The following is a 27,827-nucleotide window of genomic DNA, read 5'->3' as shown; positions in this document are numbered from 1 at the left end:
CTCTACTGCATGACTAGTAACATGCCAGGAGAGGAAAGCTCAGGGGAGGGCCCCAACTGCATGACCAGTGATACGAAAGGTCAGGGAGTCTAAACCACCTGACAACAATATGTTAGAGGAGGAAAGGTTACTGTGGGGGAAAGCTGCTTGTGTTCTCAGTTTTGCCTATTCTTAGGCCCCAGAAGCTTTTCACCCTGGTGACCTTCTGTACCTGGCCCATCATCTCTGCTCTGCTCATGTCTGCCTAACTGTCCACCACATAACTATTCTCATTAAAAGAAAGAACATGCCATATTTATTATTCCTAGATTTCTGCTCATTTGAGTACTCTGAAAGCATGCTGCTTATATTTCAAAATACAATGCCAGTTCTCTCTAACTCAACTGTGCAGTGACTAAGAATTGATTGTGTTCCTGCAAAACTCATATGTTGAAGCCCTAACTTCTAACGTGACAGTGTCTGGAAATAGGGTCTTTAAGAAGTACTTAATGTTAAATGAGGTTGTAGGATTATGGCCTTATAAAAAGAGGAAGAGATTTTCTCTCTCTGTTATGTAAAGACACAAAGACACAGAAGAAAACAATTATCTCCAAAATAGAAAGAGAGCTTTCACCAGAAACTGAACCCTGCCCGAACTAATACAGCACTTGCTAGTGTTTTGACAGCAGGAGTTAGAACATTGAACAAGCTGATAATTATGAATTTCACTTAAGTAGACAATAGTCACAGACAAAAATCAAAACTTTTTCTTATAATTATAGAACAAGAAATATCTTTCATAATGTTACTACCGTATTTAACAAAGTCTCTAAAATACTATACTTATTATATGTGTGTCTACTGTGTATCTGTAAGAATCTTGTAATATTTGTAATAGTAGTTGCAGATCCTTATTTGATAATGTGTAATTATACTGAAAATATCTCATTATTACTGAGCATTTACTATGTTCTAGGAAACATGGTTGCATTTTATTATTTAGACCTCACAGTATAAGGTAGATACTTCACATATGATGAAATTGACCATAAGCATGCAAATAATGAGATCATGGGGTTTCTTTAGATGGTCTTAATGCTTCATTAAATCATGGTGCCTGATGCTACACTTTCACCATAGATATATATTGATATACCTGCCAATAGAACATGTGTCTATGGGTCTAGGCACCATGGATAATGCGGGAAATACAATATCAGCTTTTCTCTCTCAGTTCCCTTTTTGTGAATGGTTTTTAGATCATTTTCCTCTTATGAAAAGAGTTTTTACTTCAGACAGAAAGAAAAAAAATTACCTAGAAAAGAGCTAGGTTTATTACTGAGGTTGCTGAACCAGGGTCCAGTCTGACTCCACCAGTCTAACACCTGGTGCCATTCTAAATGCCCACAGTGAGAACCTTGTATTAGGATGAGAAGACATTCACTTACATTGACCAAGATATTTATTTTAAAGCTATGAGAAGGAACAAATTGGGAGAGGGGAAATATCTGTTGTGTTGGTATGTTTACTATTATGAATCTACTTAAAACATTTATAAGAAAAATTTCTTCATTCTTTAATAACTGCAGTAAGTCCAATTTTTTACAAACACTATTCAAAGGCAGGCAACCATGAAGATGAGTTAAATATATTTCATCATAGAAGGATGATGCCAATCCTTTATAAAGTTATTTCATCTCCATTTTATTTGGGGTCTTTATGCTTTAAATAAGATGTGCTAACTGCTGATTGAATTTAATAATATTTTCCAGGCTTGCATCCTTGATCAGGATTAGTTTTAGTTAATTCTCTGAGAGTAACCATAATTTCAGTTTTGAAAATGCCTTTCTCTTATCTCTACCTACAGAAGAAAAAATGTTGAAAAAGAAAAAGAGAGAGAGCCATCTGTCTCTCCATATCTCAGGAAATATCCAGAACAAATAAAATATGTCTCCTCTTTTCTTAGAATCTTTCTCAGTGGGTCCAGGCACACTGAAAGCTTCTGAAAATTTATAGGAGCCACTCAATAGGTTTACCAATGACCCATGGAAACCTTCAGAATAACCTCCTGTCTCTCCCTCCCAGACTGTCAAAATGATTGGGGGGTGGGACAGAGTGATGCGAATCATGCACCAAGCAAATTCTCCCATGGGCCTAAGGAGATGGGAGGAGGACCAAACCACTTATAAAATACATTAGCATAAAAAAGAATTGAAATGTTGCGGTTTCCTATGCTGCCTGCCATGAATGTCTGCTCGGATGATTAGCACCACCTGGCCCCTCGTTATTTAGACATCAGTTTCCTTAGTCCAAACAGGCTGTTATCACATTTTCTCCTAGCCTAATATTTTGTATGTCATAGAGCAGGAATTGAAAAAGCAAATACTAACAAATACAATCTCATCATGTAAAGTACTAGATGTATGCTATCCAATAATTTTTTAAGAACAACATCTATATCAAGGGAATAATTTTCCCTATGAAAAATAACCTTTTATTATAGGGGCTGGGTATAAATAAGGACTTGTGAGACTCTCCTTGAAAGGATAGCATATCCATGTAGAGAGTTAGAACTGAAGCTGCATGAATAGGTGAGTCAGAGGCTTCCTAATTCCCCAATCTGGGGTTTTTTACTTTATCCACATATCTAACCCATGGCCATAATTATTGTGACTATCATTAAACAATTTATTAAAATATTAAAATAGAAAGATGTTAAAAATGAAGTAAATTAATAAATGGAAAGCAGACAGTAAAAGGAGCAAAACTGAGAAAAAAATAGGTACCAATCAGTAATAGTATTTAAAGAAGTAATATGTGATTTCAAAAATAAAAGAATTGTAAATCAGAAAAATTATTTAATTGTAAAAAATAAAGATAAAATTATATATAATATGAGAGAGAAAATACTGAACAATATAAATAAAAGAAAATGCTAAAAGATAGTTTATAACATGTAAAAACCTACAGAAAATATCTCACGAAATGTTATAAACATATAAATAGGTAGGACTGTAGAATGAGAGTAAGATTAAGAAATAAGAATATTGAGTGTGGATTAAAATATAAAAAGCATGGCAAAAGCATAATTTAAAAAGCTAAAAGAAAAAAGTTAACAATAAGTAGACAACTAAATAAAATGAAAAACATACACTGAAAACAGTTGAAATGTCATAAAACAAGACAATAAAAGAACTAAAACATATCGATGTATGTAATCTGGATTCTATCAAGAAGTGCGAGACCCTGACAATCAAGATAAATTCAGCTTGGGAATTTCTTTGTGAATATGTTTTGGAACCCAAGAATAATCTGCAAAAACCAGAATAATAAACTGAATTAGACAGCTGAACAATTTTATTAAGATATGGCCTCTTAAAGTCTGTGTGGTCTTAATATTAGTGTAATGTCCTTTTTTGCAAAAAGAAAAAAATAGACCTTCTCAGTCATTTTTGAATTCCATACTTAGCCTTTTGTTTGGAGTTCAGTAGTTAAGAATGATGTGGCAAACAGCCTTGAGATGGAAGGGTAATAAGTCTGTGTGAGCTCTTAGTACCTGCATTAGTCTGTCCATAGGTAAGAAAGTAGAAATCAGAGTCAACGAGGGAACCAGTAGAGTGACTCACAGGGGAAGGAGCTCTGCACCATAGTGAAGGGCACAGAATGAGATGTCTGAAACTTGAGATGCAGAGATCTAAGAACTGGTAATTGAGAAGCTTCAATATTGTTCTATAAAAGTCAAAAGGTAATAGATTTAGATGCTTATTTTACCCATTTCTTGCCCCTTTGAGGACCAGTCCGCTGGAGAAACAGTGAGGACAGGGTCTGGCTTTGTCTCTACCCCAGGCAGCTTAGGACACCCTCTTCTTCCTGGCTCTCGGGCTCAGGGTCCTCTTACTTTCCAAACCTCCTGATTCAGCAAGAATCCATACACAGCCATCTTCTCTGCTCCTTTCAAGGCACTCTGTGCTAAACCTTTTCTCTCCACTCAGACTGGCTGTCCCACACTGAATCAGAAGTCAGCCAGACCTAAAAGGCAAGCAATTAAATTATACTAATTGATATCAGAAGTATGAATAATTGACAGTCCACACCCACTTCCAAATCCTTTAAGAAAAATTTGCATTTTAAAAAACATTTTAACCTTAATCAATATTCAATTGATGAAAATTCAGTCACTGTGAGAAAGTGAAAAAAGGGAAAAAATATTAGGGATTGTGAGAGTGGTGGGAGAAGGGGTATGCTAGATGACTGGTAAGGCACACAATATAAGTTATGTATTTTATCTCCAAATTCCATTCTTGAAATGCTGGTATTTGCTGATTAATTCATATTAATTACATACTTCCTGCTATTTTTCCCCCCTTTGCCCATATTAATTAATGCAATGTTTTAGGTACAAGATTTGTCTTATTTATTTCCTTGAGGAAATTTTTGGTGTCTATGGGCAACACAAATTATTAGTATAATGTTTGTCATGCTTCAGTTCTTTTCCAGACCATAACTGAATTTCTACTCATCAGAGTGAGGTTTTCTTTAGAACAAGTTTTATTTTGTAAGGTGGATAGTTATAAACAAAGGTGAAGTGACATCTCTAGATAAAACATCAATAACAAAAAATCAAAAGAACTATCTGCATAGTCGGAAAGAGGTATTCTTATGTATCTTCCACTGACCAAAGGTTATGATGTACAAATATTTATTACGTACATTTATCCCTATTCTTTTCTGTAACCTTGAACATCTCATTAAATTATCGAGAAACCATATGCATGCAGCAGAACTGGGATATGAACCTCGTATGTTTTCTGCTGGCATTTCTTATTCTCCAAGTTTCTCTTGCTTTGCTGGGTGTAAAGGCACAGTCTTGATCATCAAGTCCAAAAAAATGGACATGAAATTGGGAAGTTGCTAAGTGAAACTAGAAAAGCCAGCATTCCTGCTGCCTGTCACCACCAGAACTAATAAGCAGAGACAGAGATTGAATCTTTATGAGTACTTTAATCAGATGGCCAGCAATCCAAGAAGATAATGGGTTGTGTACCATAAAAGACCAGCTTACATTTTATTCCAAGCTGACTTGTTTATAAGAAGGAAAAAAATGTGCAGATAACAGGTTTGGAATTCAGGGAAAAAGTGTAGGTAAGGAATTTGGTATTCAGGGAAAAGGTTAATCAAATAAAAGCTGCTGTCCAGCAATTTCCCTAGCATCCTTTCATCAGTTGATTCTTTATCTGTGTCCTGGGTGGGATGTCTCTGCTTGGCACACAATAGCTCAGATACCATTTTGATTGTTTGCAGTTCTCCTGGAGCACAAAGGTCAAATTGCTTGTGTTTTCCTGGAGTCAGAGTAGGTCATACCTTTAGCTCCTGAAACAATAGCTTTTTACATGCATTCACTACTCAGCTTATTAGCTACTACATAAAACTAAAATTTTCCAGCTCTTGAGTTCCCCTATCAAAAGTGCATCAGGGGAAAAATGCTACATAGAGAAAAATGTGCAACTGGACAAACAAGTGCAGAAGTAGTTTAAAGAGAATCCAGGGCTCTGTGTTCAAAGCAAACAGCACAGACTTTTCACAGGGCCCTTCTTGGTTCTGTGAGTGCATCAGAGTAAAAAAAAAGAATATTAACCACCAATTCCTACAGACCTGGGCTTGAATACTAATTCTGGTCCTTCTTTGAATACGAACTTAGATGGGTCAGTTCTAACTCTTCATGTCTTGACTTCCTAATGTATAAATATGGATTTAAATGTTTTTACTCTGTTTATTTGTATTTGGAAAAATCAAACAGGAAAATAGATATGAAACTTCTTTATGCTATTAAGTTATTTAAGTCCAAAGTTGTCATTCCATCATAGAATTTTTCTCAAAAACCAAATATTAATAACAATACTATTTAAATTGATAAATATTAATATTTGCAAATATTGTTATGTGTGTATATATATATATATATATATAGCTGCCAACTGAAGCACACAATAATACACATAAGAATATGTATTTTTGTAGTACTTCAACATGTTTGTAAGAAACATCCAAACCTGTAAGACGTTTTATAAGTTTAGTTGAGCCAAACTGATGGCAACTGCTAGGTAACAAAATCTCAACGAATTGAGAAAATGCTCCAGAAAAATGGCAGTTTTACCACTTATTTTATACATCAAAATCAAAATGGAAGATGTAAGGGGGTTACATAAAATTCATTGTAATAAGATTAGAGAGGTAGGACAAAGCAAAGCAGGAAACCTCTGGGATTGGATAAAAGTAAAATGAATAGACACACATTTCTTTTCCATAGGTGGGTACAGGCTAGTTAATAGTCAATAATAAACACAATAACAATGAGGGGATTTGTGGCCTTGCTCTGGTGAAGTGGTTGTGCTTTGAGCAGTCTGGACAAAAGGCAATTATGTTATTCCAAAGGCATGTTATCAAGTTATACTAGATGTAAAAAAGACAACAGACAGGTTCAGTTAAGATAAAGAGTGACCTTTGTTTGGGAAAAATACTGCAGTAGGGTATGACTACAGGCCATGAGAAGCTTCTAGTTAGAAAGTTTTAATTTCAGGTCATCCTATGTGGCTACTTACTGTTTCTGAGTTTGTAAGGCCCCCATGCGGGTCTTCACTGAGCTTGTCAGGTTTAGTATGTGGCCACAAATAGACAAATTATGTTTTACTGCACCAATGTGGTAGAGTAATATATAGCCACTCAAATGATAATATAACGTATTTGTAAAATCATGGAGAATTTTACAAATATAGTTTATAAAAATAGTTTGCAGGAAAGTATGTATTATTACAAACTGAATGTTTGCTTCCCACCCCCCACCACCCCTTCATATGTTCAAGGCTTACCCCCAATGTGATGGTATTTACAGATGTAGCCTTTGGGAAATAATTAAGGTTAAATGATGTCAGGAGGTTGGGGCCCTCATAATGGGATTTGTGCGCTTATAAAAAGAGATACCAGAGAGCTCGCTTGTCTCTCTCTTTCTTTTTCCCTCTCTCTCCATGGGCACCCAAAGTAGAGGTCTTGTGAGGACAAAATGAGATGGTGGCTGCTGACCTAGCTGGCTTCTTGATGTAAGACTTCCCATCCACCAGATGTGTAAGAAATAAATTTTTGTTGTTTAAGCCACTTTGTCTATGGTGTTTAGTGAACTGACAAAGACAGTTATATGAATATATTTTCTTAAAATTCTATTTTTTATATAGAATTTTTATTTTGTTTTTCAATTACAGTTATCCCATTTTTCCCCCATTGCTCCCCCCCACCCAGCCCACCCCTTCTCCCATAGTCATATCCCTCCCCCATTGTTCACGTTCATGAGTCATTTATACACGTTCCTTGACTAAACCCTTCCCTTACTATCCCCCTTCTCTCCCTCCCCCCTCCCCGCTAATCACTGTTATTCTGTTCCTTGTTCTATTTAGTTCATTTGTTTGTGTTGTTCCTTAGTTTTCTGTATTATGTGATTTTAAAATTCTTAATGTTTACACATTAAAGGAAGAAAATGGAAGAATAGATAGCAAACATTTAACAGTAGTTAGCACTGAAATTTAAAATTAAGGTTTCTCATTTTTTAACTTTATAAATTTTTGTATTATATAAGTATTTTCTAATGTGCATATATTATCCTTTTGATTAATACTTTTACATAAAAAGTAAATTAGAATAATTTTTTTAGAAAAACAGATGAATATAGGCTCAAAAAGACATATTCTTAATCATGTTACTTAGTAACCACATAATTTAGACAATTTACTCAAGCTTTCTAAACCTCAATCCCTTCATTTGTGAATTATATATAACAATATTTGCCCTAGCTAAGACCTGGGGATTTTGTTGGGAGAACTGAAATAAAGCATAAAAGAACTTTTTGAAACCATAAAGTATTTCTTATTTGTACAGTAAATCATAAATAACTTTGTCATTAAATAAATCCAGAAAACATTTTTGAATATGAAAGGATAAATATTTAAACATGAGAAGTTTAAGAATTAGCAACACGCAAAGATGTTTTAAAAATTATTCAACCACCTGGATTGAGCATCGGCCTGCGAGTCAAGTGTCGCTGGTTCGATTCCCAGTCAGGGCACATGACTAGGTTGCACATCAGGTCCCCAGTTGGTGGTGCAAGTGAGAGGCAACCACACAGTGATGTTTCTCTCCCTCTCTTTCTCCTTTCCCCTCTCTCTAAAAATAAATAAATAAATAAATAAAACAAAATAAATAATTCATTTAAAAAAATTATTCAACCATATGAAAGGAAATAAATATTGAAATTGTTAACACAACTAACTATGTCTGGGAACAAAGAACTCTTTCCTATTATTCTGAGATGTCACATATTTCCAGTGATATAGTGTATCTTTTTATCCTTTTAAAGAAGTGTTATTATTATTTTTAAGTGTTATTTAGGTATTCTCTGTCTAATAAGCTTATCTTAATTTTGTCTTTTCAATTTCTTTGCATTTCAGTCTTTGAATGTATATTTCAGAAACAGAGTAAACACTCTTAGTTCTGATCAACTCATAGATTAATCAAGATCTGTGACTTCTCATCGCTTTTAATAGTTCGATAGGATCTATTGACAAAAATCAATACTCTAGATTTTCCTATAGTAAATAAGTTGTACTATTAATAAAGCCCCAAATCTGTCCACTATATCTTGACTGATGCTAAATTCACTTTAGCAGTGTGTGTATACGATACTAAAAACAAACTAAGTTTGACACTGAGTGGTTTCACTCTGTATTTGACAGTTCACTCACTGTGAAAAAAATGTAGTCTCATTTTTCTGTCATCTACAGAAAAAAAGCTTGGTGAAACAGAAGTCATATATGGCATTAGTAAAATAATAAATAAATAAACTGGTATTACTTCCTTAGAGGACAAGTCTTCTATGGAATAACAGGTATCCACAGAGAAAAATAAGTCTGTCCTTGGTATCATCTTGTCTTCAAAAAATAGATATATAAACTTGTTAGGAGACATATGAACACTCTGTTATGTGTACATAGTCATGAACATCCAAAACTTCATCTTTTCCATTTTTAAATTAGATAGAAACCTTGTAGTTAAGAAAACTCTAGATTATAAGCTTTGAGTTGTCACTGCAAAGTTAAAAAAGATGTGTGCACTGTTTCCACATTAAGAGTAAAATAAATCTGGTATTCCATTAGTTTCCTTAGTCTGTGCTTTTATTAGAAAAGAAGTAAATAAGGGCAGATCTAGGTTCAAAGACTGCCCAATAAACTAGCTAAGAAATAGATATTTATATAAAACACAGGAAGTTGTAAAAGTGACAAAGTTGAGCTTTGGAAATAAGAATGGGATTAATTCAGAAACACTTTCAAAATGAAATGCTTTATTTTAGGTAAAAACAATTTTCTAAAAGGTTACTTGGATGTGTATTAGTGATTTCTTTGTGTATTTAATTAAATTTTAATAGATTTATTGAGGTACAATTTATATACCATAAAATTCATTCATTTAAAGTATACAATTCAATACTTTTATTATACTCAAATAATTGTGCAACCATTACCACAATCTAATTTTAGCATTTTTTTTTTTCTCTCTTAAAAGAAACCATACTGATTAGCAATCAGCATTCCCACCTCCCAACTCTGGTCAACTCTTAATCTACATTCTGTCTCCATAGGTTTGCCTAGTCTAAATATCTCATATATAAGCAATCATGTAATATGTGGCCTTTTGTGATTGGCTTCTTTTAATTACCATAATGTTTTCAAGGTTTGTCTAAGTTGTTGCTTGTGTCGTTCTTCCTTTTATTGTGAAATAAGACTCCTTTGTATAAATATGTCACATTTTACTTATCCGTTCCTCAGCTGATAAGCTTTGGGGTTTATTCCACTTTTTAGCAATTATGAATAACGCTGCTTGGGTGTATTTGTGTTTTATCCTCCTCTGGATATATAAACAGGAGCAGAATTGCTGTGTTGTATGGTATGTGTGCTGAAATATTGCTGGAATTGGTGACTGATGCTCATTCACAGATAGATGATGTATGGTAAGATAATATAAAAATAAAAATAAGATCATAAGCAGTACAGAGCAAACAAGAAAGAGGCAAAATGTTGCTTCAAGGGTACATTCAAATTTAATCATTTGATGGAAAGGTGAAATTGAAGAAGGGAAGGAAACAGAGCTGTGTTCTGAAACTGAAGAGGTAAACCATGTCACAACTATAAGTAGTTCATGAAGATCAATAATAGAGACATGGATCCCAAATACGTCAAAAAGGAGATCAAACATTAGTGATCTTGGAGAGAACAGTTTGGGTGGACTGGAAAAAGTAGGAATACATAACAAAGGTTTAAGGAGTAGGAGACAAAGAGGTGGCCACTGTAGAGAGAGTGATACTTAAAGCGATTTTGATTTTGAAAGAAATGCTGTGATAGGGATATAGCTCAAAATAGGAAAGGTGTTTGTAACCAGAGAAGAAAAGTCAGCTCAGAGAAAAGGAACTCTAAAAGAGAAGGAATTGTTAATTGAGTAAAATAGCAAGTGAGATGATAGGTATGACTACACAAGCACAGGGTAGAGACTCTGAAAGAAGGAAAAATCTTTTCAATCTATACATGTTGGGATGGGGAGGGAAGTTGCTTTTGAAGAAATTTTTATTTTAGTTGCAGAAATTATTAAATAGCTCATTGAATGATTATCATTTCTTTGACATTTATTAAGGATGTATTTTATTCCAGAAACTTTAAGCATGGAATTTAGTTTGAACAGCAATTTTATGAGATATCATTATTAATCACAATTTTCAAATGATAAACTAAAGCTTACTGTTTAGGCAACTTACTCAAGATCACAGAACAATGAAAGTATGACTTAAACCTAGGTCTGTATAATTCTTCCTTTAACCAAGAATTAGTCTTTCTATTATGTTGGCCTTAATCTTTTTCATAAATTAGGAAAGTATACCAATTGTTTACATTTGGAGTGTGACTAGGTTTGTGACCTGTTTTAAAGTCTAGAAATATAAGTTCAGAGTGGACATGAAATATGAGAACTTAAGCTTTGTATTTCTGATTCCTAAATGTTTATCTTTAACAGAGCTTTCTAACAGAACTTAGAAAGCAATGATATAAAGGCTCATTGAGGCACAGTCCTACTCATGAGTACATGCAGAATTTTGCTCTTATTTAGTAGGAAGTGTGGAGAGCAGAACCAATAAAATGGCAATGATCTAGTCAAGATAGGATAAAGTATATAAAACAAGATGGTGTCACTCATATCAACCAAAATGGCTGCTAACCAACCATGACACTTTAGTTCAAGAAGGAAACTACCTAAGTTATACCAGGCACCTTGCCAAATCCCTGCCAGGATGGCACACCTAAGATATCTGCACAAAGACATGTCTATGGAGAGGGCACACCTACTGTGGCCCTTGGGGGACTCTTGGCTCTGAGCCTCAGAGTTTTCTAGCTTGTTTGAGTGCCAAGTTTTCAGGAATAATTGGGGTGGACTTCAGATCACCGCCAAGACAGCTGAGTTACACATATTAAGATGCTTCCCCATGCCATGCTGGTCCCTTAACTGTCCTGCCACAGGAAGCTCTGCCCTGCTAGACTGAGGACTTCATTTCCCTTGCTGTGACCCAGCTCTGGAGATTCTGCCTTTTAAGATTCTGATGGTTCCCCTGTCTACTGTGCTGTCTCCTGGCCTTGTAGACTGAGACCCTGGGACTCAGGTTTATTATCCCCTAATTCTCTTCTATGATGCTATTAATAATTGTTTTTGAGTGATTATTATTATTAGATTAGTATGGATTTGGATTGAATCTGCATTAATAAAAGCTGAGTGAACCTACATTAATAAAAGCCAACTGAGTAACAGAGTTATCTGTGTTGGTTCCATTTTTTTCTCTGTGCTGGTGTCACCTGTAGGACTGGTAGTTATATAGGCGTCAGAGTGCTTTTGGCTCTTAAGGCCAAGTTCAGACAGCCAGAGCAGGAATTGAAGGCTGGCCTATCAGAAAGACTACATGGCAAAACATACGCTCGTGACAGGGAGCAGTACACACCAACTTGTGCCAGCAAACAATACAAGTAAGCCAAAGACCTAGAACAAAGGTAGTGAAGAAACTGAACCTATAATGATAGGGTCTTACCTTCAGGAAGAATTTTGTGAAATCATAGATATAGATAACAGTCTTGCTCCTTATTATATATTTATTAATTAAAAGAGCTATGTCATCAACTCTATTTGAGAGTCATAGGGAGCTTCTTAGAAACTGAGCTGATTATAGATTAATCTCAGGACCAAATACATTTTAATTTAATATCAAACAAATATAATTCTTAAAACTCAGAATACCAAAATAAATAAATAAATAAATAAATAAATAAATAAATAAATAAATAAAAACAAAAAAACTCAGAATAATACAAGGAATTTTACAAAATCCATGCTTGGAAATTGATGTAATTAAGATTTTCCAGCAACTAAAATTTTGGAATATGAGAAAGAAAACAATGTTATTTATTGGTCATGTAAATGACAACATAGTACTACCTATAAGATGGAATTTATTTTGTCTTTAGAAGGACACTTGACTATTTCAGATTTTTGTCATAAATATGATACATCCTATGTTTGCTACTTTATTAATTGGGTTCAAATCACCATTACTTTATTGGATACTTTGTTTTAAAAAATTATTCTGTTTAGTATAATTATTAAATGTACAGAAGAAAAACTGTGGTTGTTTGCTGAAGACACAGACTAGAAAATTTAAAAACATAAGAACAATTCAATCCATCTAGTGACTAAGCTTTTGGTTAAAGATTAAGAAACATCATCTTTCAAGGCAATCTTGGATATTTTCCTTAATCAACACAAAATTATAAAATTTATTAATTCTAGCTTTAGAATATTCAGAGTTACCTATAAGAAATAGGCTAAGATTTACTGAATGACCTAACAAGAGCTTTGTGTATATCATTTAATTAGTAGATATTATTTTATAGCTGAAAAAAAGTGACTTAAATAGACTATATACTTTACCCAGTGTCACATAGCTGGTCAAGCTAGGTTTCAAACACAAGCCTAATTCCAGATCTCATGATCTTCCAAAAAAACATACTGTAACTGCCGTGTAGCTTGGGATTAGGCCACTTAGGACCTTTTTATATGACTCAATGATTTGTGTTGAAGGAAACAGGTTTTTGTTAACAGGGTTCCAACTCTGGGGGTGGGTGTGCTGAGAGCACTCCTGCTTAGAGCCCTTCTCTCCCATGAGACCCAGCACTTCCCTTGCTCCCCACCAGGCTGTAAGCCAAAACCATGCCCAGAAGTTCCTCATTTCCTTGTCTGTCCTTACGCTGGTCACACAAACAGATCTCCATCCTCTCTGGAATGTGCACGCATGGGTTTCAGAGTCGCCATCTCCTTACTGCAGCTCTCCCTCTGTCATGATGTGGGGTGCGCTGGTCTCAGTCTCCATGAAGCAGTCCAGGACACATGTGCAGTGCTGCACTGGATCATAGTGTCCCAGAGGCTGGAGCCCAGGCAGGCACACAGCCCAGTGTGGGACCTTGCCTCCAGAGGTGGGCTTCCTTCATGTGAGGTGTAAGCCCCTGTTGGGCCCAGCACCTGCCTGGTTTCATGAGCACGCCCATTTGTGTGGGGAGCAGGGCCAGAGGCACAGAATATCCAAATGCTGAAAGCCCAGGGAGAGAGCTTGTGCCAAGCTCCAAAGCCCTTGGTTCAAGACCTGAACCAAGAGAATGATTTCTCAGTACCAAGTGCATGAGGCAGAGAAAGAGCGAGAGCCTTTCTGTGCTTTTGCTTTAAAAAAAGAGCCCTCCTGAAATCCCACATGCACAGGAAGCCAGTGGGAAAGTCCAGCTTTTCCTATGGTGCATCAATGTCTACTATGTTTGCCAGCTACCCAGTGTCTTTGACCCTCTTTCAGTTGCCATTTTTAATAAGGACAAAAGTTTTCCAGCCGCACACACAGGTGCACATGCATCTGTTCATCCAGGGTGTTCCCACCCAAGTCTTTCTTTGTTTACAATTAGCCCAAGGCAACTGTCCCCTTCTACAGCCCCTACCTTCAGAAAGCAATGGGCTGTTTTCTTCTGCCTTCGTTATGCAATGTACCTTAAGGACTGTGTCTTCTGCTCCATAGGCACCTCCCTGCCTTGGAGAAGGTGTGGTATTTTTAATTTGCTGCCTCATTTCCCTTCCTGCTCCCTCCACCTCTTTGCAGGATTTAGGGTGGTTCCCTTGGAACTTGGGTTTCACCTGTTTCCCAGGGACCTCTGATCCAACCTACCTCATTAATACCAACTCATTCCCAAAATATTTTAATCTACCATATGGAATGCTCTCTCATGAATTAAGAATCCTAAAAAGGATTGAGATCAAGTTGCCTCAGAAGAACCAGTAGAAAATAGATTGTTTTCCCAAAGTTTCCTTTTCCATTGTTCTATTGGTATACTTCAGAAGACATTTTTTAAATCTAAAAGTAAGGTTGGGATAAAACAAGGAACTCTAGTTATAGATAGTGTTCTCATCCAGAAAAATGATGAAAGAGCCATGTCAGAAAGAGCAACCTCCTACTCTTGATTCCTGTGGCTCTGTTCCCTGAAACACTCTCCTCCTCTTCTGGTAGCCAGTTTCCTTCCACTCTCCTTTCCAGGGTTACTGTCTTTGATGTACTGTGCTAGGCTTCCTTCTCTGACCTTTTGGAAAATCTGCATGCCATAGAAATGTAAGGTTCTGCCATGGGGAATAATAACTAATCTGTAAAGCAAATTTAATAATGGCTGTACCTTGTAAAATTTTTTTTACAATTTTTACAACTTAATGAAGACATAATTGAAATACAATTAACTTTATATATTTAAAATATGCAACATGGCTAGTATTTACATTTGTAATACCTGTAGCACTATTACATTAATGCAGGTGTCAAATAGTTCCATAATGTGAAAAGTTTCCTTGTGCCCCTTCATGATACTGTGATTTATCATAGAAATTTATATTTGACCTTTAGCCCTATTTCTGGCACAGAGCTCCTGAAACCCTTGGAATTTCCTTGGTGATAAGAGCAATAAAGGGGTCTTTTATATTCATAACAAGCCCTTTTAACCACCTGAGTTTATGTCAATGAGGTGATTTTTGTATAGCCCCTAGTTAACCACAGAATGGGACCTGATTACCAAAAGAACCAAACATGAAATTAGAGGGTTGAAATTTTCAGCCCTATTCCTGACATTCCAGAGGTTGAATTAATCACCTATAGTCAATAATTTAATCAATCATATCTATGTAATGAAACCTTCCTAAGATCTCGAAGAATGAGTTCTGAGAACTTCCGGGCAGTGCACATGTAGAAGTGCTGGAAGAGTGGCATACTTAGAAAGGGCATGAGCTCTGTACTCTTTTCCCACATACCTTGCCTTATGCATCTATTTCATATGGCTATTCCTCAATCATATCCTTTTATAACAAGTTGATAACATAATATGTAAACTATTTCATTAAGTTCTGTAAGTTATTCTAGCAAATGATGGAAATGGATGGTGGGGCCGGGAACCTCTGACTTATAGAAGGTTGGTCAGAAGCACAGGTGTCCATCTGGACTTTTGATTGGCTTCTGAACTGGGGGAATCTTGTGGGACTAAGCCCTTAACCTATCAAATCCTATGCTATCTTCAGATAGACATATTCAGAATTAAGTTAAATTATAGGACACTTGGAGGTGTTCAGATAATTAGAGAATTGGTTGATGTGCCAAAAAAACAAAACAACTCTCCACACATGAAATACTGAGATTAGTAATAGACTAGTAAGTAGACAGAAAACAGAGGAGTTTTTTTATACACACTTGCATTCCAATCGTTATTTCATTCTTGTTCTCAGGCAACCACTGAACCTGATCTACTTTTGGTCATTATAGATTTGTTTACAAAATCTTGAATTTATATAAATAGAATCATAGAATATATAGATACCATATGAATGGTCAATAAGCACATGAAAATATGGTGAATATTTTTAGTTATCAGGAAAATAAATGAAAACTACAATGAAATATGGACACGTACTTTTCTGGCTAAAACTAAAAAGATCAACCTTTCCAAGTGTTGACAAAGATATAAAGCAACTGCAACACTTATACACTGATGCAAGGATGTTAAAAGGTACAACCAAAATAGTTTGACAATGTATTAACAAGTTAAACTATACCTACTATATGATCTAGGCATTACACTCTAGATATATATTCAACAGAAATAAAGCACACATCCACACCAAGAATTATTTATGGATACTCAGCAGCTTTATTTGTAAGAGCCCCAAATTGAAAAATAACTCAAATGTTCATCAATATATGCATGGATAAGCAAATTCTATCAATGCAATGAAATATTTCTCAGCAATAAAAAGAATTAACTACTGATACATGCAACAATATGGCTGAATCTCAAAGGGCTTACACTTTTAAACCCATTGTAATTATTTGAATATTTTTCCCAAATATGCAAATGAAATAGCTTCCCTAGAGTGCATCACATGGGGATGGTAGAGAATTTAAATGTTAGTGTTTCAGAGTGGGGCCCCAAGAATTCCCCAGAGCCTACGTTTGGGGGATGGAGGAAGGAGACAACTTTCAAGATGCCTTTGCATATCTATGGCTGGTAGCTAGTGTCTTAGTTATGCAAATGGTTTTGGTTCTTCTGAGGCCCCAAGGAGATGGGAGGGGTTTTGACCATAGAATTGTGAGAAAATAGCATACATGGCCTGTGCAAGGTTCTGTGAATGGTCAGAACCAGTTACCCTGCCCATTGCATCACAGGCCATGGTCAGGGATTTAAAAATAAGGTGGCAGCCATTTTGGAGAGAGATCCATGTGGTTTGCAAGGAGGTAGTAGAGGAGATTCATGCAGCTTTGAAAGGGAAAGGAGAACTCCATGTGGTTTACAGAGAGAGGAAACTCCACATGGTTTGCAAGGGGGTAGAAAGAGAGCGGCGTCATGCACTTTTATAAGGAAAGAGATCCATGCAGCTTTGAAAGGGCATAGAGAGACATGCATGATCCAAAATGGCAGATGTTTTCCTTGACTATCGTATGGAGGCTGATGACATCGTACCCCAGATCTTAAAGGAGACAGCTGACAGATAAGGCATGGGGAACTTCTGGGCATGTTTTTGGCTTCTAGCCTTTTGGGAAGCAAGGGAAGTGCTCTGTCCTGTGGGAGAACAGGGGTCTGAGCTGAAGTGCTCACTGCCCTCCAAGGGTTGGAACATTATAAATAAAGACCTGTTTTCCTCAACACTAGTTGTTGGGTTTTACACCAAGGCATCATGCGAAAGAACCCCCTTTTGCTCTGAAACATTAGCAACCATTTTCTTTGTTTTCCCAGTTTCTCTTTCTCTAGGGGAATTTCAAGCATGATAGTAGTATTAAACCTTCTTGGCATGTCATTAGTCAAACTACATAGCCTCAGATCTTCTCAGAATTACCTCTACATATTAACAACATGAAATAACTATTATTTTAAAGCATTTTCCCTAAAAAGCATAGGTCTATGAGGCATGACAGATAAGAAAACCCTCTGGACCATATAGATCTTCTTGAGTTTGACAGGCCCCACCCCACTAAAGTCTCAGCAAAATCCCAAAAGACAGTATCCAATTTATTTGGGTAAAATAACTTCAGATTTGTTCCACTTTGAAGAGGCACATTATGAGTTAAAGCAAAATATGAGCAATTTAAGACATAAGCAAAATCACTGTATTTCTTTTAGGACTCTTATTTTCTTTTTCTTCTTTTCTATTAATAATCATTTTATTTGCTTTTCATTTTGTTAAGCCCCTGCTATGAAATATGAAGCTATTTTTAAGTATATTTTATTAATTATGCTGTTACAGTTGTCCCAATTTATTTTTCCTTTGCTCCCCTCCACTCAGTAACCCCTTTCCTCCAGCAATCCCACACCCCTTAGTTCATGTCCATGGGTTGTGCATATAAGTTCTTTGACTTCACCCTTTCCTATATTATTTTTAACTCCCCCCTGTCTATTTTGTACCTACCAATTTTGCTGCTTAATCCTTGCACCATTTCTCCCCCTCTCCCTCCCAGCTGATAACCCTCCAAATGATCCTTATACCTATCATTCTGTTCCTGTTCTGGGTGTTTGCTTAGTTTGTTTTTGTTTTTAATTTAGATCCAGTTGTTAATAGGTGTGCTTTTGTTATCACTTTAATGTTCATAGTTTTGATTTTCTTAAATAAGTCTCTTTGATATTTCATATAATAATGTCTTGGTGGTGATAAACTCCTTTAGCTTTACTGTGTCTGGGAAGTACTTTATCTGCCCTTCCATTCGTAGTGATAGCTTTGCTAGATAGAGTGATCTTGGTTGTAGGTCCTTGCTTTTCATTACTTTTAATACTTCTTGCCAGTCCCTTCTTGCCTGCAAAGTTTTCTTTGAGAAATCAACTGATAGTCTTATAGGAACCCCTTTTAGCTAACTCTCTTTTCTTGCTGCTTTTAAGATTCTCTCTTTATCTTTCCCTTTTGGCATTTTAATTATGATGTGTCTTGATGTGATCCTCTTTGGGTCCAGCATATTTGGGACTCCCTGTGCTTCCTGGACTTGTATATTTATTTCTTTCACCAAATTAGGGAAGTTTTCCTTCTTTATTTTTTCACATGTTTTCGATTTCTTGCTCTTCCTCTTCTTCTGGCACCCCTATGATTCATGTGGTGTCATGTTTAAAATTACCCCAAAGGTTTCTAAGCCTCTCCTTGTCCTTTTAATTCTTATTCCCACATTCTGTACTGGTTGACTACTTACTTCTTCCTTATGTTCCAAATCATTGATTTTGATTTGAACTGCAGTCTCCTTCCCTTCACTATTGTTTTTGTGTGGATTTTTCTTCCTTTCACTTAACTTAGGCTTCACTTCTTCTCTTCTGTGTTTGCCATACTCAAGCTATCTATCAAGTCTATGATCATCTTTATCACCAGTGTTTTGAACTCCGCATTTGTTAGGTTGCCTATTTCCTCGTCACTTTGTTTTCCCACTGAAACCTTAATCTATTCCCTCTTTTGGGCCATACTTCTCTGTCTCTTCAACTTGACAGGCTCCTGTGTTTGCCTCTGTGTCTTAGGTAGATCTGTTGCATCTGTTATACTGTAAGGGGCGGAACCTAGGTATTCGTCAGTATGAGGCAATCTGTTTCACCACGTTGTGACATTGTACGTGGGGTAGGGGACTGAGAGAGAACATTACTGCTTGCTCAGTACTCACCTCTTTACTGGGCACTTCTCCTGCTTTCTGTATGGGGCTGGAACTTCTCTAGCTGTTGCCCTAATTGTGGTTCCCAGGTGGGTGGGTCTGTGGATGTTCTAGGACTGTGGGGCCTCTAAGCAAATGGACTCTGCTGAGAGACCAGCAGTTTTTTCCTCTGCCTCAACCCCCACTGGTTTTCATGGTCAGAAGCCATGTGGCTTTATTTTCCCCCATGCTCGAACCATGAGCTGCACAATCTGGTCTGGTGCTGGGAGCACTCCCCAAGTGTACTTCCCTACATTTTTAAATGTGTTACTGCTTTTTTCACCAGCCTGCCACTGCCACAGCTGCAGCAGCCACCGCCACCCCAACACTGCATCCTCTCTGCCCCTGCTCTACACCTCCTACCTGTCTGGGTGAGTAGTTCTTCTTTATATCTTTGTTTGTTGGGCTTCCATGCAGCTCAATTTTCTGGAACTTCTGGTCGTCTCCAGCTTTTAGGTAGTTGTAATCCTTCTGAGTCATGGAGGGAGATGCAGAATGTCTACCTATGCCTCCATCTTGGCCAGAAGTCCTCAGGACTCTTATTTTCTTATAGACTTTAAGAATTTGTCGTCCTTTCATAAAGTTATTTTAATTTTATAACTTCTTACTATATATTCAGTCATAAGCTTTCTTTGTGTTATTTATTCTAAATCAAGTGAGTATTCTTTCTGTTATTATGAAAAATTCTTGATTATGGATTTTGGTATTGTCTGTTTGCCTAGAGGCTTACAATTGGCTCATGAGTACTGTAACTTTTATTTGTTATGATTAAGAGTAATCCCTCACTCCTCTCTAAAGTTTTCGGTTAGAGCCATAAATGATTAACTTAATTTACTCTTTCACTTTCTCCTGTTAAATTTCCTGTTGCTTAGTTCCAATAAACAAATCATATGTTTATTTCTTAAGCTGATAGTATGGTACATATTCAGTGAATCCCACATCTCTTTCTATACATGACCCAGGCTAGGGTCACTTCTCAAACCATCCCTCCACATCTGTATGCATTCACATGTCCAATTTTTAAAGTTGTTTTTCTCAGATGTTTTGTAATTGCTTTCATTCTCTCCCTTACAAAAGAAGATTCCATGATATTAATTAAAAGCAATCTTCTACTTGGATCAGCTAGACCAACATATAATAGGCAAAATTTCCTGGGTAAATAACAGGATCAGAATCTTCAAACTTAGAAAAGGAAGATGATTTGGAAAGGTTCAATTAGAATGTATTTGTCACAAGCTAAAAAAGCATGTTAGTAATTGTAAACATTTTACTATAAGTAGAGAGAAAATAAACAGACAGCTCCATATACTTTACAACTACAAGGAAGAGAATTAGAATTTGCATTCTTTTCAATATGGTAAACATTTCCATCTGATTTAGAATATCTACTTCTGTTCAAACTTATACTATCACAGTTTGTAATTTATATTCAAAAACATTATTATTGTGTTTTTAAATATCTATAATTAAATCAAATTAAATGTACTGAAAATTAAGGAATTTAAATGTTTCACATACATTTTTTTCTTGAGTTTCCCAGAGAGCAACCCCTTAGAGAAAGGATTCCTTGTAAGTGATTTACTTGGAAAGGGATCCTGGGATCAGAGATGAGGATATGAGAAGTAATAACCAGTACCAGAGAAGCCTAATGCAAGGATACACCATGGAGTTGGCTGTTGTTATACCTCAAGTTTGATTCCTTGAGATTTTTGAGGATCCTGTAAACAGCCTTACAGAACTGTATTCCAGAGTAGCTAAGAGAAGAAAGCATTATGTATAAGCTTCTGATTTCCTTTAATAATGGCTGGCCCTGTGGGTGTTAACTATCCTTACTTCGTGGTTGCACTTATATGAATGTCCAGTGGGGTCCTCAGGATTTCCAACACCATGGTATCCAAGGAGTCCACAGTGAGGAGGTAAAGGTATGTTGCATCACCCAGACAGGCACTGTCAAGTTTCATGGGAATAAAGCTGTTTGAAGCACTAACTGAAGTATGAGAGAGGGTTAAGGTGACTTGGAGAGGGTCTAACACATAGCCCTGGATGTAAATGTCCATATTAGTGTTAGCAGATGAGAGAATTAAATAGCCATTTATGTAAAATGCAAAATCTAGGGGGTAAAATTGTGTTTCTACATCTGGTTAGAAATATACATAGATATAGCTATTTCAACTTTGAGAGTGTACATATGTGACTAATTTCTAGTGATAACAAAAATCACTACTTTAGTGATTACAGTATAACTTAGTATAGAAGCACAGTTTCTAGGAACTTCATACATTCAATGGTTCAATCCCAACAAATGTAACACCACCAGACTCTATCTTTGTGATATTGTGCTTTTCTAAAATCAAATTTTAGATGGTTAAAAAACACTTATTCCTTTAAACATATACAAGTAATACTGTAATGACATAAATGAGATTTCAGGTGGCCCAGAAACTGAACCACCATAACGTATCTACTAAATGGTATATATAAAATCTCCTTATAGTTTTTAATTTATGCTTGTAATGTGGACATAATTGCAAAGTAAATATGCATTATTTTATCCTTTGTTTTTAACAATATTTTTTATAGCTCTAATGTTTTCATTACTATATTTTTCTTTTTTAAAAAAGATATTTATTGGGGTGACAATGGTTAATAAAAGTATATAGATTTCAAGTGTACAATTCTGTAACACATCATCTGTATATTGTATTTTGTGTTCACTACCCAAAGTCAAGCCTCCTTCCATCACTGTTTATGCCCCCTTTACCCTCTTCTACCTCCCCATACACCTTTTTCCTCTGCTAATTACCATGCAGTTACCTGTCTGAGGTTTTTAAAAAAATTATTCTTAACCTCATCACTCTTGCTACCCATCCCACAAACACCCACTCCTCTGACAGCTGTTAGTCTGTTCTCTGTATCTATTGAGTCTGATTTTATTTTGTTAGTTTATTTTGTTCATTAGGTTTCACCTAAAAGTGAAATCATATGGTATTTTTCTTTCTCTGACTGCCTTATTTCACCTAACATAATGTTCCCCAAGTCCATCCATGCTTTTACAAAAAAAAGAAAAAAAAGGAAGATTTTCTTTTTTTTTTTTTACAGCTAAGCAGTATTTCATTGTGTAAACGTACCACAGCTTTTTTAATTCACTCATGCCCTTATGACCTCTTGGGCTGCTTCCAGATCTTGGCTATTGTAAATAATGTTGCAATGAATATAAAAGTTCATATATTCTTTCAAATTAGTGTTTCAGGTTTCTTCAGGTATATTCCCAGAAGTGGAATTGCTGGGTCACAAAGCAGCTCTATTTTTTAATTTTTGAGGAAATCCATATGTTTTCCACTATGGCTGCACCAGTTTGCTTCCCACCACCAGTACTTGAGAGTTCCCTTTTCTCCACATCCTTCCCAAAATGTTACTTGTTGATTTATTGATGATAGCCATTCTGATAGGTGTTAAATGACATCTCATTGTTATTTTAATTTGTATTTCTCTGATGATTAGTGACGCCAAGTATCTTTTCATATGTTTATGGCCATCTATATGTACTCTTCAGTGAAGTGCCTATTCATGTCCTTTGCCCATGGTTTTCTGGTGTTGAGTTGTATAAGTTCTTTATAAATTTTGCATATCAACCCCTTATCAGATGTATGATCATTGTCAAATATGTTCCATCACTCAATGCACTGTCTTTTTATTTTGCTGATGGTTTCCTTTGCTGTGAAAATCTTTTTAGTTAGATGTAGTCCCATTTGATATTTTCTTTTGCTTCCCTTACCAGAGAGAATATATCAAAAAAATGTATCGCTATGAGAAATGTCTGAGATTTTATTACCTATGTTTTCTTCTAGCAGTTTTATGGTTTTGATTCTAACATTTAAGTCTTTAATTCACTTGAGTTTATTATTGAGTATGTTGTAAGAAGGTGGTCTAATTTTACTTTTTTACAGATTTTTACCAATACCATTTATTGAATAGGCTGAAATTATGTCATTGTACATTCTTGACTTGTTTGTCAAATAATAGTTGACCATAAAGGCGTGGGTTTATTTCTGGGCTTTCTATTCTATTTCATTGATCTATAGCTTTCTTTTTAGGCCAGTACATGATGTCTTGATTACTTTAACACTGTAGATTTATCTGATATCGGGTAGTGTGATTCCTCCAACTTTATTCTCCTTTCTAAAGATTGCTGTGGTTATTTGGGGTCCTTTGTGGTTCCATATAAAATTTTGAAATATTTGTTCTAGTTCTGTTAAGTATGCCATTGTAATACTTTTAAGTATATTTTATTATGTTGTTACAGTAGTTCCATTTTTTTCCCCTTTGCTCCCATCTGCCAAGTACCCTCCTTCACTCCAGCAATCCCACCCCACTTAGTTCATGTTCATCGATCATGCATATACATTCTTTGGCTTCACCTTTTCCTATATTATTCTTAACTTCCCCCTGTCTATTTTGTACCAATTATGCTTCTTAATCCCTGTACCATTTCCCCATTTCTCCCTCTCCCCTTCTCAGCTGATAACCCTCCAAATGATCCCCATACCTATGATTCTGTTCCTATTCTGCTTTGCTTAGATTTTGTTTTTATTTTTTAAATTCAGTTGTTGATAGTTGTGAGTTTGTTGTCATTTTAAAGTTCATAGTTTTGCTCTTCTTTTCTTAAATAAACCCCTTTGATATTTTATGTAATAATGGCTTTGTGATGATGAGTTCCTTTAGCTTTACCTTGTCTGGGAAGCACTTTATCTGCCCTTCTATTCTAAATGATAGCTTTGCTGGATAGAGTAATCTTGGTTGTAGGTCCTTGCTTTTCACCACATTGTATACTGCTTGCTGGTTCCTTCTTGCCTGCAAAATATCTTTTGAGAAATCAGCTGATAGTCTTATAGGCACCACTTTGTAGGCAACTCTTCACTTCTCTCTTGTTGCTTTTAAGATTCTCTTTTTATCTTTCACCTTTGGCATTTTAATTATGATGTGTCTTGGTGTGGTCCCCTCTGCATCTAGCTCACCGGAGACTCTCCATGCTTCCTGGACTTGTATGTCTGTTTCCTTCGCAAAATTTGGAAAGTTGTACTTCATTATTTTTTCACATAAGTTTTCAATTTCTTGCTCTTCCTCTTCTGGCATACCTATGATTTGGATGTTGGCACGTTTAAAGTTGTCCCAGAGCCTCTCCTCATCTTTTTCAATTCTTGTTTCCTCATTTCATACTGGTTGACTGTTTTTTTCTCTTTTATGTTCCAAATTATTTATTTGAACCCTGGTTTCCTTCCATTCACGATTGGTTTTGTGTGGATTTTCCTTCGTTTTAGTTAGCATAGCCTTCACTTCTCTCATGCGTCTGCCGTACTCAAGCATATCTGTCAAGCCTGTGAGCATCTTTATCACCAGTGTTTTGAATTCTGCATCTGTTAGGTTGTCTATCTCCATCACCTCACCTGTTAGCTTGGCTATCTCCTCGTCACTTAGTTCTCCCACTGGAACCTTGATCCGTTTCCTGTTTTCAGCCATACTTCTGTCTCCTCAACTTGACAGGCTCCTGTGTTTGTTTGTCTCTGTGTCTTAGGTAGAGCTGTCAGACCTGTTACATTTTAAGGGGTGGAGTCTTAGGGATTCTACAGTATAAGGCAATGTATTTAACCACATTTTGGTGCTATATGTGGGGGAGGGGTCTGAGAGGGAACAATGCCACTTTCCCAGCACTTGCCCCTTTTCCAGGCACTTCACCCACTTATGTATGGGACTGGCTCCTCTCTGGCTGTTTCCCTGGTCGTTGTTCCCAAAGTGGGTGGGTCTGTGAATGTTCTAGGACTGTGGGGGCCCTTTAAACAAGCAGATTCTGCTGAGAGACCAGTTTCTGCCTCCACCCCAACCCTAACTAGTTTGCACAGTCAGAAGCAATGAGGCTTGATTTTCCCTGGTGCTGGGACTGTGAGCTGTGAGGTCTGATAAGGAGCAGGGAATGCTTCTCAGGTATCTCTCTGATTTTTAAGACATGTAATTGTGCTTTCTGCCAGCCTGCCACTGCTGTCACTGCTAACATCACCACACCGCATCTTCTCCGCCCTGGCTTTGCCCCTCCTATCTGTCTGGATGATTATTTTTTCTTTATATCTTTGTTTGTTGGACTTCCATGCAGCTTGATATTCTGGAACTTCTGGTTGTTTCTAGTTTTGAAGTCACTGTATTCCGTCTTAGTTGTGGAGGGAGATGCAGCGTGTCTGTCTGTGCCTCCATGCCATTGTAATCTTACAGAAATTACATTGAATGTATATATTGCTTTGATAGTAAGGACATTTTAATGTTGCTAATTCTTTCTATACATGAACATGGTATATGCTTCCACTTACTTGTATCTTTTTTTATTTCTTTCTTCAGTGTCATAATTTTTAAATACAGGGCTTTTCATTCTTGGTTAAGTTTTTTTCTAGATATGGGAACCGGTTGTTTTTTCGGTTTTTCTTTCTGATAGTTTGTAATTGATGCATATAAATGGAACTAGTTTCTGGATATTTATTTTGTATTCTGCTACTTTACTGAATTTATTGATCAGCACTAATATTTTTTTTGTGTGTGGATTCTTATGGCTCTTCATATACAGTATCATATCATCTTCAAATGATGATAGTTTCACTTCTTCCTTTCCAATTAGGATTCATTTTATTTCTTCTTATTATCTGAGTGCTGTGGCTAGGACTTCTAGTATTATGTTGAATAAGAGTGGTAAAGGTAGACATTTCTATCTTGTTCCCAATCTTAAAGGAAATTCTTTTAGTTTTTGCCCATTGAGTATAATTTTGGCATTTATTATGTTGAGGTGTATTCCCTCTATTTTCCCTTTGCTAAGAAGTTGTATTATAAATGGGTGCTGAATTTTATCAAAAATTTTTTTGCATCTATTGATTTAATTATGTGCTTTTTTAAATTCTTTGTTTTGCTTATGTGGTGTATCACATTTAATGATTTGTGACAAATGTACAAACCTTGCATCCCTGGGATAAATCCCACTTCATCATGGTGTATGATCCGTTTAATGCATTGCTGGATTCAGTTTGCTAATATTTTGTTGAGGATTTTATCATCTATGTTTATCAGGGATATAAGCCTATAATTTCTTTTTGTAGTGTCTTTATCTGACTTTAAAATTAAGATAATGCTGGTCTTGTACAACCAATTTGAAAGTCTTCCCTCTTCTTAAATGTTTTGGAATAATCTGATAAGGGGAAGTGTTAGTTCTTTTTCTGAATGGTTTGCAAAATTCACCTGTGAATTCATCCAGTCCAGGACTTTTGTTTGTTGGGGATTTTTTATTATTGCCTTAATTTCATTAGTTATAATTTTTTAATTTAAATTTTCTGATTCTTCCTGATTTAGTTTTGAAAGATTGCATGTTTCTAAGAATTTATATATTCATCATTTGCTGGCATATAGTTGTTCATAATATTGTCTTACATTCCTTTATATTTCTGTAGTTTCATTTGTTACTTCTCCTCTTTTACTTCTGATTTATTTATTTGGGTCCTCTCTTTTGTTCTTGATGAGTCTGACTAATATTGTGTCAATCTCGTTTATTCTTTCAAAGAAACTAGCTCTTGGTTTCATTGATTTTTTGTATTTATTTTTTTAGACACTTTTGTTTATTTCTGCTCTGATCTTTATTATTTTATTTCTTCTACTCACTTTGGGTTTTGTTTGTTGTTCTTTTTCTAGTATCTTTAAATTTAAAGTTACATGTTTATTTAAGATTGTTCTTGTTTCTTGAGGTAGGCCTGTAATGCATGAATTTCTCTCTTATGAGTATTTTTGTTGTGTCCTATTTTGGGGGGCAGGGGCTTGTGTTCTCATTTTTATTTGTTTTGAGATAACTTTTGATTTCTTCCAGATCTTGTTAACCCATTCATTGTTTAATAACAAGTGATTTAGCCTCCATGTCTTTGTGTGTTTTTCAGCTTTATTCCTGTGATTGATTTCTAGTTTCATACCCCTATGATTAGAGAAGATGCTTGATATAATTTCAGTCTATTTAAATTTATTGAGATTTATTTTGTGTCCTAACATGTGATCTATCCTAGAAAATTTTCCATGTGCACTTAGAAAAATGTATAGTCTGTTTCTTTGGGGTAAAATGCTCAAGATACCAATTATCTCTTTTTTGTCTAGTATGTCATTTAAGATTGTTCTTTCCATATTGATCTTCTATCTGGAGCATCTATCCATTGATGTCAATGGTACATTAAAAGCTTATACTGTGACTGTATCACTGTCAAGCTCTCCCTTTATGACCACCACACTTTGCTTTATATATTTAAGTGCTCCTATGTTGGATGCATAAATGTTTTAAATGATTATATTCTCTTGTTGGATTGCTCCCTTTATCATTATATAATGTCCTTCTTAGTCTCTTATTATAGTTTTTGTTTTAAAGTCTATTTTCTCAGATATAAGTATTGCTACCCCAGCTTTAAAAAAAAAATTTATCTTCAGCTGAGGACGTTTT

This window comes from Furipterus horrens, unplaced genomic scaffold (assembly GCF_987537825.1).
Source record: "Furipterus horrens unplaced genomic scaffold, mFurHor1.1.pri manual_scaffold_9, whole genome shotgun sequence".
Lineage (NCBI taxonomy): Eukaryota > Metazoa > Chordata > Mammalia > Chiroptera > Furipteridae > Furipterus > Furipterus horrens.
Note: the sequence above shows the minus strand (reverse complement) of the source record.